Source organism: Myotis davidii, unplaced genomic scaffold (assembly GCF_000327345.1).
Source record: "Myotis davidii unplaced genomic scaffold, ASM32734v1 scaffold135, whole genome shotgun sequence".
Taxonomy (NCBI): domain Eukaryota; kingdom Metazoa; phylum Chordata; class Mammalia; order Chiroptera; family Vespertilionidae; genus Myotis; species Myotis davidii.
In genome coordinates this window covers 13,367,863-13,390,085 of record NW_006289813.1, presented here as the reverse complement: position 1 = coordinate 13,390,085, position 22,223 = coordinate 13,367,863, and positions in this window count along the sequence as shown.

The window sequence follows — 22,223 nt, the reverse complement described above, 5'->3', positions numbered from 1 at the left end:
AGTGTTCAAAAGTGAATATTTCAGTTGTTTACTTAATACTAACATATCTATCTATCTATCTATATATATAAAAGGCTAATATGTAAAGTGTCCCCTCCGGAGTTTGACCAAGAAACCAGGAGTTTGTGTACACTGGAACAAAGAAAGGCCCCAGCCAGTGGCCAGCCGCCAGCAGCTGGGGAAAGGAGGCCCTGGCCAGTAGCCAGAAGAACCTGATTGGCTCTGATCACCGGCCAGGCCTAGGGACCCCACCCATGCATGAATTCCATGTACCGGGCCTCTAATAGAAATATAATGATGAATTTAATTCAGTAAGTCTGTAAAAGAAGAACTATGGCAAATAAGAATACAATAGAGAATTAAGTGTTGAAATAAGAATTCTCTCTCATATATCTATGATCTGATGAAGGAAATATAATTTGTAACCATTCACCAAGTTTTTTGTGTGTTGTTTTTAAACTTTTAGCCTTTGATTTGTGATAAAAGCAAGTATTGGGAGGGAATCTCACACAGTATCTTTGTTCTTCAGGTTTCATTTGAGAGAACAGTGACTTTAATTCCTCCCCCTGATATGACTTTAATATGTAAGTCAATAGAATTAAAGTCAAAATGGCTTTAAATAACTGTCTGAACAGTCTAAAGTAGTGTTCACATACAAAATGTTCAGCCAGAATGTAAGTTAAGCAATTTAATAGCATTGGTTTTTTAATATATTTTTATTGATTTGAAAGAGAGAGTGAGAGAAACATCAATGATGAGAGAGAATCATTGATTGGCTGCCTCCTGCGCACCCGCTACCACATATTGAGCTAGCAACCCGAGCATGTGCCCTGACTGGGAATCTAACCCTGACCTCCTGGTTCATGGGTCTATACCAGGGGTGGGCAAACTTTTTGACTTGAGGGCCACAATGTGTTCTTAAACTGGACCGGAGGGCCGGAACAAAAGCATGGATGGAGTGTTTGTGTGAACTAATACATGTTAACACTGCTGCTGGTGAAGGAGCGGAGGGGAGAGCAAGAGAACCCTCCGCTCTTTCGGCTCCACGGGCCGGATAGAACAGCTGAACGGGCCAGATAGAACAGCTGAACGGGCCGGATCCGGCCCGCAGGCCGTAGTTTGCCCATGGCTGGCTCAACCTCAGAGCCACACTGGCCAGGCAATATCATTATTTTTTAAAATATCTTTACTTTTTAACTCCTAGATTACCAGTTTATTACAAAGATTATTAAAGGATAGAAATTAACAGCCAGATGAAGAGATACCTAGAAGGTGGTTGAGAAGACTCCTCAACACAGGAGCTCCCATCCCAGTGGAGTTTGGAGTGCACTCCCCTCCTGGCACATGAATGCGACTTGGTTCACCAGCATGGAAGCTCTCCAAACTCCATAGCTCAGAGATTTTTATGGAGGCTCCATTATGTAGGTATGCTTGATTAAATCTACTAGGTATTTATCCAAAGAAATCCAAAACACTAATTTGAAAAAATATATGAATCCCTAGGTTCATTGCAGCATTATTTACAATAGTCAAGATGTGGAAGCAACCTAAGTGCCCATCAAAAAACAAATGGGTCAAGAAGATGTCATATATGTATGTAGTGGACTATCACTCCGTCATAAAAAAGAATGAAATCTTCCCATTTGCAACAGCTTGGATGGTCCTAGAGGACATTATGTTAAGTGAAAATAAGTCAGAGAAAGATAAATACCATATGATTTCATTTACACATGGAATCTGAAATACAAACAAAATGGAAACAAATCCATAGATATAGAGATACAATATGTAATGGTCATCAGATAGGAGGGGGCGTAAAAAAGGTGAAAGGAATTAACAAGTACAAATTGCCAGTTATACACATAGTCACAGCGGAGTTTATTATGTGTTATCTTCCTTTTGTTATCGCCTTCTTTGTAGATACAGTCTGACCTCCAAGTAAGAGTAAAGAAACCATTACTTCCAGTTTCTAAGTTGCCACATAGGGACAAGTTTTCTTTAATCAAACCACATTAGAAAAATAAATTAATTATTAAATACAAAAGTTGGAAAACTATGTCTTCCCTCCAAATCTGACCTGAGGCCTGTTTTTGGAAATAGAGTTTTACTGGAGAACAGCGGTGCCCATTCATTTGCATACTGTGTGGCTACTTTCACATACAATGTAGAATTGAGTGACTGAGACAGATCTAAGCTTGAAATATTCCTGTCTGGCCCTTTACCAGAAAAGTTTGCTGATTCCCTGATTATAGGAATCATAGACAATGAAAGACACACCTCACTCATCTGCCCTTCTCTGCCTCCCCTCCCCGCCCCTGGGTTTGATTCAAGCCCTGCAATACAACAATGCCTCCACAGGTCCAGCTGGTGTGCTTGGTTGGTTGAGTGTAGTCCTGTGCACAGAAGAGTTGCTGGTTTTATTCCTGGTTAAGGCACAGGCCTAGATTGTGGGTTTGATCCCCAGTCATGAAGTGTACATATAAAGTGCAACCGATCTATCTATTAATCTATCTATCTATAATCTATCTATCTATTTTGGCATGTCCTCAGATGAGGGCTCTAGATTCTCTCACAGAGGTGATCTAGAATGGCTGTTGCTTGAAGCATCAATCCATACAACAAAAAGGTGTGGGTTTGATTCCAAGTCAGGGCACATCCCTAAGTTGTAGGTCTGATCTCCAGGAGGCAACCAATCAATGATTCTCGCTCACATCGATGTTTTTCTCTCCCTTCCTCTCTCTCTCAAATCAATTTAAAAAACACATATTCTCTGGTGAGCATTAAAAAAATAATAGTCACCCAACTGGTGTGGATCAGTGGTTGAGCATCAACCTATGAACCAGGAGATCATGGTTCGATTCCCAGTCAGGGCACATGCCCAGGTTGTGGGCTTGATCCCCGGTGGGGGGCATGCAGGAGGCAGCCGATCAATGATTCTCTCTCATCATTGATGTTTCTATCTCTCTCTCCCTCTCCCTCTGTCTCTGATATCAATAAGAATATATTTTTTAAAAAATAATAAAAGATGTAAAATACAGTATAGGGTATATAGTCAATAATATTGTAATTACTATGTATGTTGTCTTATGGGTACTAGATTCATTGAGATGGTCACTTTGTATGGTATAAAAATGTCTAATGACTATGGTATAAACGTAAAACTTAATATTGTACATCAACTGTAATTAAAAAATAATTTTTAAAAAATTTAAATAAAATATTTTGAAATTGCCTATGAAATATCTTTCTTATGAGTCATAGTAACCAGATAGAAAAGCACTTGAAAAATAAACAGGAAAATAAAGAAACTTAAAAAATATTATTTTACCTTGACATAAATTTATTTTGCAGTATTAAAAAATAGAAAGCAGCAATTTCCAATGCACACACAAAAAAAGTATACATAAAATATTCGATGATATAAAAATAAACACAAGAAAAGACTTACAAAAACCATAGAAGTAGATATAACATTGCAAAAATATATTACTACTAAATTAACAGTATGAGAAAAACAAGTAAAGGATTAGAAGGAGAAAATTAAGCTGAGTGAAAGAATGAGAAGAGAAAACCAAGATGCAAACTGAAAATAATATACTTCTTTGAAGAAGTTACAAGAGTAAATAATTCAGAAGTGAAAATGAAAGATATAGACAGAAACTTTCCAGATCAGAACAAAATTTAAAAACATGAAGTTTTGCCTAGGCAAATTTAAAAATTAATTTGAACAAGAAATATCCCAATAAAATAGTTAAATTTCAAGGATAACTTAGTAATCCAGAAGTATCCTAGAAGAAAAAAAATTACAGTATGCTAGCCTCAGCCTTCTCTTCTACAAAAATAAATGCCAGAATGTAATTATACAGGGTGAGGCAAAAATAAGTTTGTAGTTGTTTCATGGAAAAGAATACAATAATTAATAAATAATAATACAAGAATAAACTCTGTTTCACATACTTACACCTGTAAACCTATTTTTGCTCCACCCTGTATGTACAAAACCTTTCATCTCAAAACGAATATTTCACTGATTAACTTTGACAACTAAACTACTCTTTATATCAAAAGGAAACTGGGATATATTCTAATATCTAAAAGATTTTGAATATTTATCACCCTATGATTTTTCCTGCAGAAAACATAATATTTCAATATAAGCATGTTCTATACAATATTCAGGACATACTTATCCTATCTAATAAAGAGGGAATATGCTAATTGACCCTCATGCCATCGCAAAGATGGCAGCACCCACAGCCAATAAGGAGGAAATATGCTAATTGATTTTTCCACCCTCAAAGATGGTGGCACCCACAGCCAATAAGAAGGGAATATGCTAATTGACTGCCACACCCTCAAAGATGGCAGTGCCCATAGCCACAAGATGGCAGCACCCAGTCCCCTCAGCCCCTCCAGGGCAGTAGGCACACAGCAAGTGCCATTCCACATGCCCACCTCTACAGTCCCCCAGTCCCCTCAGCCCTCCAGCCCCCCAAGGCCAGGCCGGGCCGAAGCACAGCTTCCCAGCTGCCCAGGACCACCCGAGGCTCAGGTATCCAGGGCTGGCTGATTCTTGCTCTGCCAGCAGTGGCAGCAGCAGAGGTGTGATGGGGCATCACCTTCCCCTGATTGCCAGGTCACCTCCCACCCCAGAGGGCTCCTGGACTGTGAGAGGGGGCAGGCTGGGCTGAGGGACCCCCTCTTCAGTGCACCAGGTCTCTAGTGCTGTAATAAAATTCATTGTTTATCTGAACTTCAAATTTGACCTGGTTCTCTGTATTTAATCTGGCAACCCAGATTATGCACAATCTAATTGGATTGGGTAAAAAGAAACTAAATTGGCTATACTATAGAATTTTTAAATTAGCTATAAATTTATACTACTATGTAGAAAGTACCATATTGAAGCCACTAGGGTGATATCAATTAATGACTTCTGCTTAAATAATTGTAAGACATCCATATCCCCTCAATGGTTCTATCCTGTCTGTAATTTCTGCACATCTAGAGTTCTTTTCAACACATCCAGTGACTGATTGACACAAATGGGTGCACCATATTCTGTATCATAATCAGCTATTTGGAGCCATGTTTGTCATTTGTTTTTACCTCTAAGGATCTCTCAGGCTCTCCCATTGCCTTATTTCAAACAAAATTCTTAAAAGAACCTATTTATTTATCTAACACATAAGACACCATTATTCTAACAGTCCAAAGTAGGGCCTATATCCTCTTCTTTTCAAATCAAATATTCCTAAGGTACTAATGCCTCGCTTACAATTGCATCACCTGGTAAAACTGATTTTATCATTCTCAACCCCTCCCCCAAGGGACTGAAGTTTTGGCCTCTTCCTCACATAATTCCCTCTCCTGAAGCTTGAACTCCCTTTGACCCAGCATGCACTGCAACACATTCTCCCTGCTGTTAGAAGTGGTGCCAAACCATAGAAATAAATAAGTAGAAAGTCCAACCGAACATTACAACAAAGCTCAGTCCATATCATAACAAAACAGCATCAAGCATAACAAAAGCAATGAGTATACACTAAGCTAAGAAAGTAAATCAAAACATTCCAATAATCTAATTTAATTAATATAAAATTAGCTTTTACATTCATATCTTGTTGTACCATAGGAGAAATAAACTTCTAATATTACTTGCTATTTGTATCTTTGTTCCAAGATTGTATTAAAATTATAACTTGCAGCTTTTTAAATGTATAACTATAATTTAATAGGATTTAAAAACTCAAGAAAATTAAATGCTTTCAATAACATCATACACTGTTAATCAATTAAATAATGATGATTCAGAAACTCTAAAATTTCCAAGTTTAATTCACTCCATCTATACTGATCCCCTAGGACTGAGATCTTCAGAGATATCAAATACATGGCAATGCAATGCAAACTTTCTTTGAATTGCAATCTAATTATCAAAAGAATAAAGCATTATGAAATGAATAAAAATGTCCAAATTTAAAGTATCTTCACTGACAATACAACATTTTCGATAATTTTCAACTCCTGCTCTTAATACCTCCCATACCTGTGCTTTTTTTAAAAAAAAAAAAGGGTGTGATATGAGAAAAATTAATTACGGATGGAATTAAGAATTCAGCAATGCAGTCGCACCCTGCCATGCTTTGTGAGATGAGCTCTTCCTAATGCACATATGCTTTTCTTCCCACCCCCCTTGCATAACCAGGTGTGCTCAAGCTGTAATTACCACGGAGTTTGCTGCATAGCTGCTGTATCCTATCTGGTGTGTCATTTTCTCATCTCTCACCTTCTTACAGCTGATGAGTTTGTTTTCAAATGCCTGCATTCTCAATTCCATTCTGTTAGTTTCAATTAACTACTGCAGGTGACAATATTGGATCTCATGACCTAGTGGTTTCTTCATCTCCTTCGTGACTGCCAAATGGAACAAATACACATAATCAGAAAATAAAGACTGAGCAGAAGATAAATCAAGGGTTCACCTACTACCAAAAAGGATATGGAAAAGGCATCAGCATGCAGAGAATGCAATGATCCCTTATTAAATCTCCCTCAACCTTTTTGATGGCTCACATGCCCTCCATGTGCCCATGAGGCTCCAACAGTTTCATGCTTAAGAAGCTGCTTTGAGATTCTTAAAATTGGATGACTTTTTTGTTTCTATCACATTGTCTTACGGCCTGTACCATGTACTCAGAGGTCTATAGAAAACTCTAAAATTGAAAAGCCTTCTAAAGGAAAATAGTTATTGCGAACTGAGTAATTTAATTTTTTTATCTGGAAAAGTTTTAATTTTGAGGACCAATGGAAATGTGCATATCATGTTTCATGGAGTGATAAGGGACATTTGTCTATGCCCTTCAAAAATGTATGTTTCACAATTCAAAAAAGAAAGAAGTTTTTGATAGGTCGTTTTTATTGCACTCTCTCACCATGATCAAATTTCACATTGGTTAGTCCTTATATAAGTGTTCTTAGCCAGAAATGCACCTGTCAAAGTTAATATCCTAAATCAGTTAAACTGTTAGTAAAACTAAGGCTAAACCTTACAGTGAAGCAGGAAATTATGATAATTAAATACAATAAAAATGACATACTTACCTATAAAATTGCACAATTTTAAATGCTCTGGTTGTTTAATTAATGTAAATAATCAAACAAGCTCAGGCCCAAGCTTCCTCCTTTCACTGAACAGTATGATTTTTATTTAAATTACAGTCTAACTGTCTCAATCCCTCATTTCAAAATGCTGCCACAGAGTTGGGCTTAGAAAGCCAGTTTTCATACTGAGAAAATTTCTGCATTCCATTGACCATATTTCAAAGCAAAAAAAAAAAAGGCAAATCTTTTAAAATAACAACTTTTTAAAATTTCATACCATTTAAGTAGTTAAAGAATCATTTAATTTACAGATACATCGATGATATGCCAACATAAAGAGATTCACAGTTTTGCTAAAAACAAACAGTAAAGTCAACGAAATAATTTGCATATTTAAAAATTTCTTTCTTTGAGAAAACTTTAAGGTTATAGACAGAGTCAAAGTTCTGGTGTCCAAGATGACAAAGAACATTATTTCAGAGTAATGATAAATGCAAAAGTTTCTACATGGACCTTTTATTTATTGTAGTAAAACCAACTGATTTTTTTTAAAAAAATCAAATTCAGAGCTCTCAATCAATGAAACATTTCTGTTTTGTAAATATGATTTTTCATTATTTTAAAAGGTTGAAATATTGCACAGTTCACAAGAAGGATCAAATGGTACTTGAAACCCTAAACCTCTTTGAAAGTCTCCCCAGGAACAGGGCAGATAGGCGCCTGCCAATGCCAGTCAGAGATACCATCCTACTGTGATGTTAATAAGATAAAGGATGCTAGTACAAAAGGCCACAGTAATTATAGGGAGAGGTAAAAACTTTTTTATTTCGTGAACTGACTCTCCACGCTGCCTATACTTAAAGGCAAGAGCTTTATTATACTAAGTGCACATGTTAATTAAACATTTCTTTAGGATTTTGCCCTTCGCTAATAGGTCAGAGAAGAGCCATGATAGGAACAAATCACTGCCAGTTGTATAAAGCAATGGAAGATGCTTGACCCCTAAGCCTCCTAATTCTTTTCTTCTGTTTTTCAAAAACAAGTTGTTTGGTCACCAATTTTTCAAATACCTACCACAAATGTCAATGCCAATTGGTTACCAGGAATGGCATGTAGATTAAAGGAGTAATAGACTAACTGGACCATTTTATGTGCACCTGGAAGTAAAATAACTGTAGAAATAGAATATAAGCCATAGAATCCCTATAAAATTATTTGGCTCTTCATGGATCCTCTTCTGCAGGTAATTCACGTCAGAAAGGAGATGGAGACAACCTTGGCAATCAGCCAAGTGTAAAATGCTCTATTTAGTTGTTATAAATTGTCATAATAACCATGTTTATTACTCAGCTTAATGTAGTTTCCTGACTATAGGACTGAAAAAGGAAAGAAGTGAATTCTGATTTGCTGAATCCAAGAATGTCTGAAATTCTAAAAGGGTGTTCTAGTGTAGAAGCTGGGCACGAGGATATTTTCTTAAATGTATCAAGTGAGAAGCATGGGGATTGTCAAGACAGAGGGGTTTTTAGCAAAGGGAAAAAGCCTGTATTTAGATGCCTACTTGGTTTAACTAATTGGTGTGGAGTGAAGTAATTAGTGGCCCTACTGCAGACAGTTCAAAGCATGACCGTATGGGAGCACATAGGTTATAAGCTGATGCTTTGTAATAGTGGTTGTGACCTAGACGCACATTCTGGAAAGAAGTTAGATAAAATGAGCTTGTGTCCCTGACCTTAAGAAGAATCGCACTCCGAGGGCACTGTTTCAGCCCTCTGCACATACGATTTACTTAACACTTAACTGCTTACAGAGCTTAAAAAATGGGATTTTTTTTCCTTCAATGGTAGAGAAAGGTTGAGCCACAGAGATGTAATCTAATACAGATAATAAATGAAAAGAAGTGCTAAATATGCCATAGAGTCTTTCCCACAGCTCTTCAGGGATGTGCTCTGTGATTTATAATTGCTTCATGGAGTGAGGCTCCAGGAGAAGAAGGGTGAGGGGTACACTCCTTTAGGGAGAAGAGGTCAAAGGGAACATCATTCTTATGGCAAGTTCCTTATTTCACTCTTATTGCAAAGAAGGCATATCCAGATTGTTCAGATATAGGGAATATCCTTAGAATAGAAACTATTAAAACTAGAAAAGAAAGTGGTGGCCACCTAACCCAAAGCCTCCCTATGAGGAGATAATGACCCTAAGCCACCCAGGGTTTTACACCACTAACACCTCCAGTGATGAAGAACTCTCTCCCATTGACAGGCCCAAACCATTTTTGGACAACTGACTGTGAGACAGTGCTGCCTTGTAGAACCAGTATCAGCCTCCCTGTGGCTTCTCTCCATTGGCTTATTCCCTGGGACTTCATCCAAACTGCGATGACAGTACTGAACAGGGCAGGGTTAGGGTCCTCCCTCCAGATAGGCAATGATCACTAAATCGTCACCTAGGGCTCACCTGATGGTGAGAAAGCGGCTCCCTGAAATTCCTGAGCTGTAGGTAATAACACAATCCAACTCAAAAGCTGGATTTGAGATCATTCTGAGCAATTTCACTTTGGCTGTGAGTTATTAGCACTTTCTCTTTTAAGTGCCGGCAGACAGACCATCTTTTCTAGAATTTGGCTGGCGATGGAAGAAGGGTGCCAAAGCTGACCCATACACATACATCTCCATGTAGTCGAGGTTAACCTTGGGCTTACCAAAAAAAAAGTTCAAATATTAGCATCCTTATAAAGTTATAACTATGCCATGCCTTGAACATTTGAGAGTATAACTGATTTATTTGATACTCAGCATTTCCACACAGGACAAAAATCTCTTATTAGACCAGTGGTTCTCAACCTCCCTAATGCCGCGACCCTGTAATACAGTTCCTCATGTTGTGGTGACCCCCAACCATAAAATTCTTTTCGTTGCTACTTCATAACTGTAATTTTGCTACTGTTATGAATCGTAATGTAAACATCTGATGTGCAGGATGTATTTTCATTGTTACAAATTGAACATAATTAAAGCATAGTGATTAATCACAAAAACAATATGTAATTATATATGTGTTTTCCGATGGTCTTAGGCAACCCCTGTGAAAGGGTCGTTCGACCCCCAAAGGGGTAGCGACCCACAGGTTGAGAACTGCTGTACTAGACTATATATACCTTTAGTGGCGGTTTCATAAAATAATAACAACAAATAAATAAAAATTGTGCTGGAGAACCAATGTTTTAAGATACTGTTTAAGATCAATTTCCACAGAACGTACATATCAACCACTTTTTTGTTCAAGTGCTTTTCTTAGCTTCGGCATCTCTACTCTAGCTTTCTTCCAAACTTCTCTGACTTCTCTTCGTTAGTCCCTTTCACTATCTTCACTTTCTCCAACTATCTGTTATTATTGGGAATTTCCTCATTTTCTCTACATTCTTTTCCTCAAATAATAGCTTCCCATGGCTTCAGCAACTACCAAGAAGCCATTAACTCTGCAATCTGTACTTTGAGCCTCAACCAACCCCTGGCGCCATGGACTCATGAGTCTAAAATCTCACACTGTCTTGCCCCTGCTGTGATGATCATGCTGGTTATCCTGCTGGTCTGTCCATGGGAGGCTCTTTCCTCCCACCTTTCCAAGTGACATAATTTACTCACCCTTCATAGTGCAGCATAAATGTCCATTCACATAGACATATTAATTTAGCTAATACTTCCCACTACACTATATCTGCTATAGGCATGCTTTTCTCATTCCTACACCATAAGCTCCTTGAGGACAAGAACTGTATCAGAACCATCATTATATTTCTACTAGTGGCCTGGTGCATGAAATCCATGCATGGAGGGTGGTGTCCCTCAGCCTGGCCTGCATCACCCCCAACTGCCCCCCACTGCCGGCCTGCTTACCCCCAAATGGCCCTCCATCGGCCTGCTCGCCCCCAACTGTCCTCCCCTCTTGACCTGATTGCCCCTAACCACCTCTACCTCAGCCCTGTCACCATGGCTTTGTCTGGAAGGACATCCAGAAGGTCTCCCAGTCTAATTAGCATATTACCCTTTTATTAGTATAGATGATGTATCACAATAAATAAAATATATATATACCAGGGGCAAATAAAATACTACTTGAATAAAATGAAATAGGAAACGAGTTTCTCATGAAGCGGTTGAGCGGCTGGTGCTTACAACCCAATCACTGAATATATTAAGGCAGTGCTTTTTCATCTGAGTACCTGGCATGCAAGCCTACAGAGCATGCATGGTTTACTCTGTCAATGGCCTGTGCTTAATGCTCCCTAGGTCCCCTGAGGCATGGTAATCGGTGAAAGTGTGCACCAACGTTAAAATCCTAGCAAGCTTGCACAGATAATGGCGTTTAAAGCTAGGCCCTGACCTCTTTTGTAGAATAACCTGACTGCCACATCCTCACAGTAAAGCCGAATATTTGTCAAAGCGCATATGATTTCTTAGTGAAATGGTCTTCCAGCTATGAAATGTAGCCAGCTGTGAATAAACAAATAGCTCATAGCATTTCAAAGTAAAACAGAGAGAACCATATCTTTTTAATGCAAATTAATGTTGAGTATCTTATGTCCCCAAGTACTTCTTGTGTTTCCTAAATTCCCAAGATAAATGCTCCAAGTGTTTGTGCTCTAGATGTTAGTGCCAGTGCTGCAGAGAGATCTGTGATAACACACAGAGGAGTCCAGGTCCTGAAGGGGCCACAGAGTAGTGTGTGATGAGAGGTTGCAGGGACAAATGGTTAAGGACAGATGTAAAGTGATAAGCGGAGACAATTTCCCAGTAAAAAGAATGAAAAGAGAGATTCGTGGAGAGTGGAAGAGCATTAAAAGGAAGGAAACTCATATGATATGGGAGAGAATATCCCTCCTGGGAGTATTATACATAATAGTGGGAAATACATTGGAGTAAAAAGGATGATGGGATTAGGAACTAAGTACAACTCTGCCTCAGTGATCTGCTGGGCATGGACTGGGTGCTCTAAACACAGGCTCCATTTGTTTTTTAATGAAAATTTTATTTTGAGAATAGAGCTTCCTGTCTGATAAATTTTGTTATAGACTGAATGTTGAACCCTAACAGACAATGTGATGGCATTTGGAGTAGGGCCTTTGGGAGGTGATTATATTGAGTTGCAGTCATGAGCATGGAATTCCCAGGATGGTTCTGCCCTGATAAGAAGAGACCAGAGCTCACTATTGCTCCCCCATGTGGGACACAGAGAAATGATGACTATCCACAAAGTAAGAAAAGGATTCTCACTAAGAACTCAACCACACTGGCACCCTGGTCTTTGATCTCTCAGCCTGAAAACTATAAGAAATAAATGTCTATTGATTAAACAGTCTAATCTGATATTTTGTTAGGCAGCCCAAGCTGACAAAGATCAATTTTATGTATCCCACTATATGAATACCATCTTGCCATAAATGAAAAAAACCAGACTAGTGTTGCTGAGTACCTCACACTTCCTACACTGAGGTTCTTGAAAATGATATTCCAATCATATAATTTCTTATCTTTTCTTTAAATTATGTATATTTGGATCAGATGGAAAGTAAACACCCAAACATGGCAGAGGATGAATCAGTTTATATATGAGTATAAAATATTTATTAGAATCTCACACCTGTCCGAATGGCTACCATAAATAAATCAACAAACAAGCACTGGCGAGGATGTGGAGAAAAGTGAACCCCAGTACACCGCTGGTGAGAATTCAGACTGGTACAGCCACTGTGGCAAACAGTATGGAGATTCCATAAAAAAATTAAAAATGGAACTGCCTTTTGATCTAGCAATCCCACTTCAGGGAATATATCCTAAGAATCCTGAAACACCAATCAGAAAGAATATATGTTCACAGCAGTGTTATTTATAATAGCACATATTTGGAAACAGCCCAAATGCCCATCAGTAGATGAGTGGATAAAAAAGCAGTGGTACATTTACACACTGGAGTACTACTTGGCTGTTTCCCTTTGCAACAACATGGAGGGACCTGGAGATTATTATGCTAAGTGAAATGAGCCAGTCAGAGAAAGACAAATACCATATGATCTCACTTATATGTGGAATCTAACTAACAAAATAGGACCAGAGGCATGAAACAGACTGACAGATCTCAGAGGGGATGTGGGGAGGGTCGGGGGGACACTGGAAGAGATCAGTGAAAGAACATGCACGCACATATTCTTAGCCCATGGACACAGACAACAACGTGGTGAAGGCCGAGGAGAATCAGCAGTATTAGATGGGCAGCAAAACTAACATGTACCTGTACATGATTAGAACAAGCACTTTCATCTTTCTCCATTCCTTTGGCACTCAAGTCCACAAGAAAAATTTTTTGAAGTTGATGAGCACCGTCTACCAGATTTGGAAGACATGATGTTGAGAGCAATTCAAAGGAGTTCCATTTTTCATATAAATGTCTTAAGAATTAACAACATACAATAGGTAAAAATGAATAATGTAATAAAAACAAACTTGAGTATGCCATTATATGGCCTTGGATTTCTGATCATTGTGCCCTTTCGCCAAACCTCCTTGGGGCTCAGGTATAATTAAAACAGTACTTACTGACGACAGCAATGTTTTCCATCATAGACCTTTGAACTAGCAGCAGCATAGATGAGAATAAACGTAAAGATTCGTTTTTTAAATTCCACATGATGTTTCATACCAAATAGCATTTTTTAAATTTTATTTTTGAATTATAGTTTTATCTTCAATATTATTTCATATTAGTTTCAGGTGTAAAGGATAGCTTTTTCAAAATATATATCCTAGGATCTATAAAAGCAAGTACATTAAAATAGAACTTTCAGTTGAATGTTCCATATGACATTAGCAACCATCTCAAATATGATGGCAATGGATTTTTTTAAACTTCATTTTTCTAGCATTTAGTGATCAGAATGGAAGGAAATCCATACTGGCCTGCTCCTACTTTAGACCACAGCCCGGGGGCACGCTGCTCAGCCTCCGGCATGAGGTGATAAATCTGTTCCCCTGTACCCTCCTCCATCTCTTTTCCACTTCTACTCAGGAGAGTTATGAATGTCTAAGACCAAAGTGAGCATTGTCGCTGGCTTCTAATCAATGTGCCTCATTGCTTTCTGAAAGACAGGCTGACCCCGGTTCTCCCTTCAGGGTGACACCTTTTCTAATCCCTTGTCAACCTCTACCCCTCACAGCTTTCCTGTACAGGTTGACACCATTTCATGGACAGCATGAGTCCCTTACGGACTGACGACAAACGTTAAAGGATAATATTACCAATGCTGCGAGTGTGGTGAGGAAGTACAGAAGCTAAATCTCCAGCCCACTGCCATTTCCTTTTATAACAACTTGCAGTTGTGCAAATTAGTATAACTCCCGAACACCTTGAACGGAGCAGATATGAGTTTAGCGGGGAGTTGTGGCTCATTGACTTTAGTGGGAGCATATGACTCAAACCCTCTGAGTTTTATAAGGTGATGAGTTAGGTTAGGTTAAAGCAAACCTTAGAGCATAATTTGATTGGTTTCCCCTCCATCAGTGATGGATGCTTGATAATCACTTTCTGCCTATTATATCAATAAATCAACTGCAATTCAATTTTAATCGGTAAACAAAGTTAAATCAGGGCTATGAGGATATTACATGCCTGCATTAGCTACTTAGAGGTGTCATTACTGTCTGTGGTTATTGAGCTGAATGCAGTCATTTGAGTTTTTAAGTTCTAGTTTTAAAGAAGCTGAGACAAATTTGCTGAATGTTCTTACAAGAAACACCATACACTCCGAGAAATTTGTACCTGCCTGAAATTGCAAACATAAATTATATAATATAAGAACAAATAAGGATTTCTAGCTTCAAGCACCAACAGATATTATCTTCAGGTTGTCAGTAGGGATGGAGGGAACACAATATAGAATAAAGTTAAATGCTCCTCGCAGAGAAGAGGAAAAATGGGCCAATATTCCCATCTCAACCTGAGACATTAAAGCTAGGAAAAAATCTCCTCTATCAATCTGCCCTGCGGTACTGTGCTCACAGCCGGACCCATCACCCAGACAGTATTACAGCACTTAGCACATTATGGGTGCTCAATAAATATTACAGAACACTGTTCGCCAATCTGGACACATGGCAAGGCCCTGCGGGCTCTAAATCTCTGACATCATGGGACGTGTCTGTACGGATGTAAAGCGTAGAAAGCTGGCTGGAAGCAAGTGTCAGCCAAGGGGAGGGCAGGAGGGGCTGGCCAGACCTCCGTGAGAATGGTGAGAGAAGAGGGACCATGGAAACCATTGCCTTTGATCGGTTCCTCAGCCTTCTGTGTCCAAAATCAATTAAAAAAAATACCAGAGCATAGTTTTACAGCAGTCATCTTTGACTCACCACACTTGTGTGCCAAGTTACTGAGAGGTAAACAGAATGGTATTCTCCATTTAAGTTGGGTTATAGAAAGTCACACACGCACATTCTGAATAGGACTATTTATGTGTGGGGGTTTTTAAAATCACACGAATAAAAGAAACTCCAAGAAATCATCCATAACACCTGTTAAAAAGCTGAACTTAGCACATGTGTGCTCCAAATTAAACTTGAACACGATTTCATAGGTATTTCAGGATATTAAGGAGAACTTACACTAAAAAGAAAAATAGATTCATCAGACTTCTAAGATAAATATACTCCTAAATCTTGTTTAACCTTTGTGTTGTCAAAACCACTTCCCTTTGAATTAATTCTTTAAATTAAATTATCAAGACTTAATTACTTATTTATTTTTTTTTTTGCTTCCTTAGTTATATTACGGGGAAAAGTTGAGGAAAATAAAATTCTCCACCAGGATACCTGGCGCCGATGTAAACAAACTGAAAATCTAATTCCACTGTTGAAGCAGCAAAGAAAACAAACCCTGACCTGTGTGGGGTCCACAGCACATAAGAGGGGAGCTAAAGAAATCAAGAGTAGACTTAAAAGGGATTCATAGCCACAGGGTCTGCATCTGCCTTTCTGGATTGTATGTTAATATGGGTTCACAAGTAAACCCTAAGTGGGGGGAATTTTTAAAATTATATATATGGAGTATGCACATATATAATATACATGGGGAAGAGAGAGAGAGAGAGAGAGAGAGAGAGAGAGAGAGAGAGAGGAGAGAACACAAGCATCTTAGATATAATGATTAAACCAATTAGAAGGCTTGAGTGGCACACTCCACAGCATTTAGGACAGGGTATTAGAAATACTTACATCCAGCTTACTTCACAGAAAACCCCTGGGGTTGCCACTAAATTCAGACTCAGTTATAAGCATGACCCCCTTTCCAAATGTATCCAAAATAGCCAAAGCCCCAAGACAGCATTTTTAAATCAAATTAAGAATAGGAGCATAAGAAGGGTTCTGAAGCTATGCCTCCCAAATTATCAAGGTCATTATTAAGTTATGCTTTGGTCATTATTAGTATCAGTAATATTCAGTTTCACAGACCAGGTTACACTGTTAAAACCCAAAGCTTTTCTAAGCCAATAGCAGAGCATATCAAACTCCTCAGTTTTCCATTCATCAGTGAGAGGAAGGTGACATACAGGCAGAAGACTACTCCCCGGATGCCACTCACTCCAACAACACTATACAAATGTCTATTGTGTGATTTTCGTGCAGCAGATTTGTTGCCCAACACTGTCAACACCCCTCCACTCACCTGCAGTCTTAGCTATGTGGCCCACCCCTTAGGTCTTCACCTCTGCACAGTGATTTCAAGTCTTTGGAAAATATGCCATACTTCAAAATAGGATGGGACCCCGTTTCATATACGGCAGTTTTCAATTAGCTAGCAGTTTAACTTGGCCAGAAAACTCTATAGCTTTAACTAATTTTGGAAAACTGGTATTTAACAAATTCAATCCTATTTTGCTTATCTGGCATTCCTTATGCTCATGAGCAACCACATCCTATATTAAAAATCTTCCATTCTCCTGCCTGGGAAAAATGCCATATAAAAAGAATCAATATACAATCTCCTTTTGGAGAAAATAATATGATAATGCCCTCTGTTCCGTGACACTAGCCACCAATCTTTGTCAAGTGTGAAACATTAACGAAAGTGGAAATGTCATATTCCATCTACATGATAGAGCAAACTAACAAAGGGTTCTAATTTCTCGATACCATTAGACAAGTGGTCTCTACCCAGATATAAGAAAGTTAATGAGTAAAGGATATTGAAATCTTTCAATTGGAGATTTTTCTGTTGCCCAAATGTCTCAGCACCACTAGAAATAATGATTGCTTGCTTATAGTTATGCTGGTATGTATCACACACATTAATTTGCCCTTAAAGTAACAATGAAAGTAATTCATAAACTGAGTAATGGCACAAAACCTTAAATTTACCAGAGTTGTGGAATGTAGGTGTTGGAAGGGGTGTAGAAAGTATTGTGTCAACTATAAAAACCTGACAAGTTGTGGATCAGCTTGTCTGTGGTAAGAAAATAGTTCCCAGAAAAGTTGATTATATCATTAAAGTGAAGGTCTTTCCTTTAATCAAAATATAAATAGTAGTTACCCCTAGGTAAGTGGGATGAAAGAGAACATCATGTCCATATTAACTAAACTTTAATGAAAATAGATTAGTTTATAATTCAAAAATAAGTGATTTAAAATCCAACTGCACTTACTTTCCCCTCATTTATCTTTGTTTTACCTAATGGAGCATAGATGAAAGTCTTTCCATCTGGTTGCATGAAGACAGATCAGTTCTCCTCAGTCTATGTTTCTGTACAAAGGACAGTCTCAGTTCCTCCATAAGACACTGTCCTGGGTACCGTTGGGACACAATTGTCTGAGGGTCTCTCACATTTCTGCATATCTTGTGAGCAGAGACAGTTACTGTGGCTGTTCAAGACAATTTTCTAACAATGTTGGTAAAATGAAGAGTCTTAGAAGATGGAAAGCATGTCTCCCGCTGGAACAAAAGGCAGGCATCCTTGCTACCCATTATAAAAGGCTTGGGTTCCTTAAAATTAGAGTTCCTCTCCTGTAGAGCAACCTACTGTAAGTGCCCGTGTCCCTTGGTCCTCTGCACATTACCCTGTTGTATCTGGGGCTTGAGAAAGGTACCAGAAAATCCAGTGTCCTGGGTACTAATATTGCTTTTAGTAATAAAGTCCTTTATCTATGGCCTGGGAATCTCCTGCCTTCTGCCAGAATCCATGAAACTGTCAGGCTAACAGATAAGCTTGCAAAGATGGCAAACTCTCATCCCTTTCCCACATTCTGACATGTACTGTACACAACTGAGTTGAAAATATGTTCTTCTTTCTAGGACATGATATTCCAAAAATGTCAAATTTCTACATTTTTTAATGAGGTGTAATTGGAGAAGCTTAGAACTATATTTGAGCACTAATAATAAATGAAGTGTAAAGAAAGAGCAGAGTTATATGGTCAGAAAGTCTACTCAGCAAAAAGTAGAACCATTCTCTATATTAAGGAAAGATGGAATGCCCTATGATTGTGAAAGGGACTTTTTAAATTTTATTTTATAAGACAAACCTGAGGGGCTTTAGAAATGGCAATATTTTATCCCCATAATCTGTAACTCTAAAGCTCCTAAACATCTTGCCATTTTTGCTTGTTTATAGGATGTTCATGAATCATATTGGGAAAGGCCCTTTCTCACCTGCTCTCTATCTCCACAATCCAGTCACCACACCAGGAACCCCTCTGCTCTTCCAGATTTGCTGACCTAACTCCCTCTAGAGGTCATTCCCTGAGGTCAGTGAAGCTGGGTGAAATGAAGCTAGGGCAGTAGCTGACGCAGGTAACTTGGAAGACTTAAATTTCAATCACGCTTTGCCACTGCTGAGTCATTTACCTTGTCAGCCAGTACTTGGGGAGCTCAAATTCCTTAAACTAATTGAGCACTTAATATACAGCTATATATTAATCACATAGAAATAGTGCTAATTATTTCATTAACTTCAAACCAATTCAGTCTAAAGTGTCACTTCTTTAGAGCGCTACTGCTAAATTTCTTCTTTATTTAAACCATTGATTAAAAATATGCTATGAATTACATATGCAGATGAATAAAGATTAAGTGTCTGTCTTACTTTTTGGAAATTCAGGTATATTATGAAGGAGATGTGTGTGAATGTGTATTTGTTTCTGATCAAAATTATTTTCTCTGTAGTATATGCAGCATTAAACTGCAATCTGTAGCCATGTGAATAAAGAGAGGTCAGAACATGTTTTCATTGCACTGGGCCTATGGCAGCCTGATGAGCAAAAAAGCTCCTTGCTCTCCTTTTTTTTCCCTTTTACCAAGCTGTCTTGACTGGCAGGCTGGTAGATAATCCTGTTCAGAGTTAATGTGTAGTAACAGGATTGAGGAAAACTGACTTAAGAGGCTTTCATCTGGGTCAGGACATATCGATGCCATATTTAAAGATGTTCTCTCTGTTCACCTCTGTGAAGATAAATGTCTGAACATTGAGCTTAAAAGCAAAAAGGAGCGAGGCACTCGGAGATGGGTGATGAGTTGTCAAACAGTGGAAAGGCGCTTTCACCAAAGAGGCATGTTTGCTTTGTAAAGAGGTTCAGTGCAAAGGAGAAATAGAAAAAATAATTAACATGCATTTCCTTCTCTGGGCTGTGTTAGCTGGAAACCAAATTCTTAGCGGGTATAGAGAAAGCTTAGCTGTTTTAACTGATGCAGAGGAGCCTCTTGAGCAATCAGGATGATAGAATTCATTCTTCTGGGCCCAATAAAATGGGCAAAGGCCGGGCTAGACAATTCATCAGCAACTATCCTGTGAAAAAGCATTTATAATCATAAAATGCTACTTCAGTATTTTATCAGCATTTAAGCTGATAGTCGCTCTTATCTCAAAAGTTGTAAAATATTCCAATCTCAAGAGTAAGAGACTGCCTAGTGCATGTTTGTTTTCTTTCTCTTCAAAGCCTAGCTCAATGTCTTTTCATTCGCACAATCTCAACCAGTATATGTTCATGGGATTTGCTAATGGCATTTGAGAGTTTGTATGGGGGCTTAATGGTGGTGTTTAAGTAGGTTAATTTATAGGTGAGGAAAGACCCTCCCCTTAAAACCCTAAAAGCCACCAATTAACCATTGGTTTGCCCCAAGAATCTGAAGAGACAGACAGCAATAGGGCAGCATGGGGATTGTGAACATGAAAATAGAGGGACACCAACGTGAGCACTCCCTAGTTTCCTTAAGGTCTGGATTCCCCATCATTTCAACTATATACATACTGTTCTACTCTACTGAACTGGAATGGAATGTGGTTTGTTATCAGTCAATAAGAAAATTAACAGCAATCGTAAGGTATTCGTCCATGCAATAATCTGACCTACTGCACAGTCAGGGTATGTGTGAACTTCTTGAATTCTCTGAATAAATCTACATTATCATTTTGCAGTTCTCTCATTAACAGTATTTGCTCTTAACTTTAGTGACTTTTTTCAACAAGATGCCACTCTTAATTTTATGAAGTGTGTTTTAGCAGCGTTAGCAAGCCTCAAATGCAACATGCTAATGTGCTGCCTATGACATGAGATAACATATCATCATCGTCTTTTTCCACCAGATAAAAATGGACTGTACCATAAGCTTCATGAAAGAAGGTACTGTATGTGACTTATTTCCTCTTAAGAACCAGGCACCTAGAATTGTACTTGACTCATATAAGACACAGCAAATAAATACATGAGTGAATAAATTAATGAATGAGTTAAACCTATGTGACTATATTTGTGCTTTTTAGATCCTAAATTTGTCTACTTTACGGGATAGACTTTTGTTATACCTAATCAAAATGGGAGTGTTTCTGTATAAGACATTTCTTTCCTGGAATTCCTCCAAAACCTGAGCTCTCTGATTCTGACAACTTCAAATATCTTTAATGATTTCTTTAAAGAGCAATAAAACATCAGGCTACTAAAAAGGAGATAACTGTACCATCCCTGCTCGTGAATGGACTTCGCAAGCCTTTAAGGAGCCTTCACATCAATCTTCCATGGTTAGATTTATAACGCATCCATTTCATGAAGCGCTTTGACTTAGATCCTAAAGCCCGTAGGCACAGTTTTGCAGGGAGTTCCTATGACACACACACATTAAACTGAGAAGCAGGAAATATGATTCTCCTAGAGGCTGTATTCACCTACTTTGATTATTCTGCATAGTAAGTCAGGTTAGGTTGGCAGGTCATTATCTGATGGATGTTACCAACTATCGGAGAAAAACAGGGCAAAGGGGTCTCACACTGAATTGTCCTTACATCCAAGCCATTACATTACAGGCAAAAATTAGAGTTAGTGCCTTCAGCATCTATTCTAGCCTAAGCACTGAATATTCACTTGTATCTTTTTTGGGTATTTAATGAATCAATTTTTTATGAAGAAAATAACACAGTAACAGGAGGCAATAGACTTTTCATTTTGCCTGTGAGATTGCAGATTGATTTGTTGAGTTCCTGAGGTCTCCCTGAATAGATAACAATTTCTAAAAGACAGATGTATTGACCAGATGTGACCTTAAATGAGTTACCTGTCAGCTCATCTCTTAATAGTATACAAATCAAGTATCTTTACCATGTTTATATAATTTTTAAAACACTGTTTTGATATATACTCCTTGAAATGCATATTTGACAAGCCCATCACCACTCCCTCCAAAACACTTTAAAGTTAAATGCAATTGTGAATGAAATCAAAGGGTCATAGAGGTTTATAGTTGGTAGATACTATATAATCATCTTGCCAATCGTCCCCTCCATTGTAACTATCCTATCTAATAATAGGCAAACATGGTAATTAACTGTACCTCTGACATGCTTCCCATTGGCTAATCAGGGCGATATGCAAATTAACTGCCAATCAAGATGGCGGCCAGGAGCCAGGCAGCTGAAGTGAACAGGAGGCTCGCTTGCTCCAGTGAGGGAGGAAGCCAAGGTTCCACACCTGCCACGGCTGGGTTCTGAGCTGCACTCTAAGAAACAATGTTGCAATTATAGAAGCTAAACAAACCTCAGATATATGCTTTCAGCAGCCGAGGCCTCAGAGCTGGAGAGGGTTCCCAGAGCT